This window comes from Triticum dicoccoides, chromosome 4B (assembly GCF_002162155.2).
Source record: "Triticum dicoccoides isolate Atlit2015 ecotype Zavitan chromosome 4B, WEW_v2.0, whole genome shotgun sequence".
Classification (NCBI taxonomy): Eukaryota; Viridiplantae; Streptophyta; class Magnoliopsida; order Poales; family Poaceae; genus Triticum; species Triticum dicoccoides.
In genome coordinates, this window is record NC_041387.1 from 566,904,980 (window position 1) to 566,907,737 (window position 2,758).

General features: G+C 54.6%; 1 pseudogene; it reads right to left on the reverse strand.

The window, feature by feature from the left end:
- Positions 1–74: 74 nt before the first annotated feature.
- LOC119292820 lies at positions 75–1,325 on the reverse strand (annotated as a pseudogene).
- Between the last annotated feature and the right edge of the window lie 1,433 nt (positions 1,326–2,758).

A 2,758-nucleotide genomic window follows, 5' to 3' on the forward strand; every position in this document is an offset into this window, starting at 1 on the left:
TTCACCCAAGTGGCGAGACGTGGAAGCAAAAACGCTCCCATAAATAGAGGCTTGGGTATGAGCAATTATGGAGCTCACACTCGCTCACTAGTACCCCACTGGTTCAATTGCACGGCCACGAGCTTCCCACCAATCTCCCCTGCTGCTCCATTGCAGCACCTCCGAGCCCCATCGCCGCCTTCGCCGCGGCCCTTGGGCACCGTCACGATAAGGTGTCAGTCGACGTAGCCAGCCATAGCCAGCTCCGGGCAACAGTCTTCAGGCAGCTGGTACCTCCACCTATCAAGCTCCATGTCATCGCCATCCTCGTCGTCTCCTGTCCCAGCATGCACCACCACCACCTTGACGACCCCGGGGTAAATCCTCACGAGGCGCGCCCTCACCTCACCCATGGGGACGCAGGCCGCGAAGAAGTGGAGCGCGGTGGTGCCCTCGAACGCCCTGACGTTAGCGCCCACCGGAGCGGCAGCTCGAGCACCTTTTTGTACACGTGCGGCAGTCGGCGGAGGGCCCTCTTGGCGCCGCCGCCGGACGCAGTCATCGTCGACTGTTTCATCCCCATGTAGTACAATCGCGGACGGTCCAGGAGAGAGAGCTCCGACGAGCTCCAAATCCTTCGATCTCACCTCTATCCCTCTCTTCCGGTTCCTCTGTGGACGAATATGCCTTCCTTGCCACCGGGCGACGCGATTTATAGGTGTGCTGGTGGGTCGGAGATGCTAAAGGCCAAAGGATCGAGGTGTCGCAGCGTTCTTGAGTGACGTGGGGGAAAGATAAGCCCGGGGATCGGTGATGAAGGTGGCGGGAGGAGTCGAAGAGAGATAGATGGAGATCGGGGACGGCGATAGGATGAAGACGAGCAGTGTCGGTGCGCGTGTCCGTGCCCCTGCGACGGCAGTGAGTTTGTTCTGCCTGGTGTGCTGCTACGTGGCATGGCCGCTGCGGTGTGGGCTCCGTTGGCGTCTCGAAGATAAGGCCGGTATTTGTGCTTCTCCGTCGATCCCAAACATGGGGCCGCTCCAACGGTTTTCAGGGGTTGTGGCATTCTTTGATTCTAGGGATTTTATTAGGTGCCATTGTCAAAGGATTGACATTATATTATGGATTTTTCTCTATGGGGCTCTTTGCAACACAGAAATCAGGCACTATGAATCCCAAAATCCACAGGGTCGAGGGCCACGTACATCGCGTTGTCTGAGTCTACTCGGCGATGGCCATCGGGAATCATGGAGGGGTGTCTCCCCGAGTCCATCGGGATTGGCTGGGGACACGGGGCTGGGGTCCCTACGTACTGTGGTGGCGCCGGCCCAGGCTCCGTCGCTCATGTCGGGCTAGGAGTGAAAGATGTGGACTTTCGCTCTTCCTATCGTGGCTGGTACTTTGTGGTGCGGGCGGTGGGTGAGGTCTTGACTTGGATGTCGGAGCGGCGGCTTCGGATGGTGGTTCGCATGGTTGGCTCTCCGGCGGCTGCCATTTCGGCGGTGGTGGCTCCCTTCTTGGTCATGCGGGTGACGAGAGAGGTAGTAGTTGGTGGCTCGGGCGCGTCCTTTGCTGGACGCCGCCCAGATCTGGATCCGGGGTCTGGGCACGCCGCGTTTTCCCTAGGGCCTCGGTAACTTAGGGTGGGATGCCGAGTGAAAGCTCCGCACTTTTGCACCGGCGACGGCTACGCTTGCGGGCGCCGCTCTCTTCTTGAAGACGTCGGCGACGCTCTGCACCGTTCTCTCTCTTGGGGGCATTGTCTAGGAGTTTAGGTGTCCTAGGGTGTTGCGTGATTATGCTCCATTCTCCATGTCTTCTCTTTCGGTAGAGTAGTTGCTTCTCTACTTCGCAATCCGGGTAGCCTAGGATCTGCTTTGTAAGAGGATCATCTCATCATCATATATGGTTCGGTCGTCTACCTTGTTTGGTTTGTGCCTTTATTTATAAAGGGGGGCGAAACCCTGCTTCGAGGTGAATCCCAAAATCCAGAGGTGTGTCATGGAGGAATTTTAACATGATCTTACGTACATGGATAATTCTCTCTAGCATTGATTCATCTTTCTTCAGATGGGTACAAAATTCATATGCGGCATCCAGATAGCCATTTTTGCGAAGTCATGTCTTTTATTTAATTTATGTAAGTTCAACAAAAAAATTGTGATGCAACTCTAGGTATTCCTATGCATGAGGAGCAAAATGTCATGCCGCTCGCGGGGGCCTAACGTATCGAGGCGTTAATGCAAAATTCATAAATAAAATTCACTTAAATCAACATGATTAAATAGGTTAAATGCAAGATAGTTGTTGTTCTTACACAATTATTGTCCATGTTTCTTATTCGCACCGCATGAGATCCATTGACGCCATAGCTTCTTGATTCACAACTCTACCTCCTTCCTGACGCTGCCTCTACCCATCTTCCATGCGCCACATCCTCCTCCCACCGCTCCTGCTTTGGTAGCCCATAATCGTCACCCCACCCCCTCCCTTGCTCTGAAACCCTGATAAGGCTCACATGTATGCCCATGGGAGGGGGTGAGGGAAGGGAGAGGTGTTATCGCCCATGTCGATATGGACATATATAGGATCGACGATAATGCCTTGTTGTCACCGATCGCCGGTCGAGCCCTCCCTTATCCCTTTCCCTCTTACTCGGCTAATTGCCCCCTCCCCTTCCCTGGCTCTGAAACCATGATAAGGCTCACATGTATGCCCATGGGAGGGGGTGGGGGAGGGGGAGATGGTGTTATCGCCCATGTCAATATGGACATATATA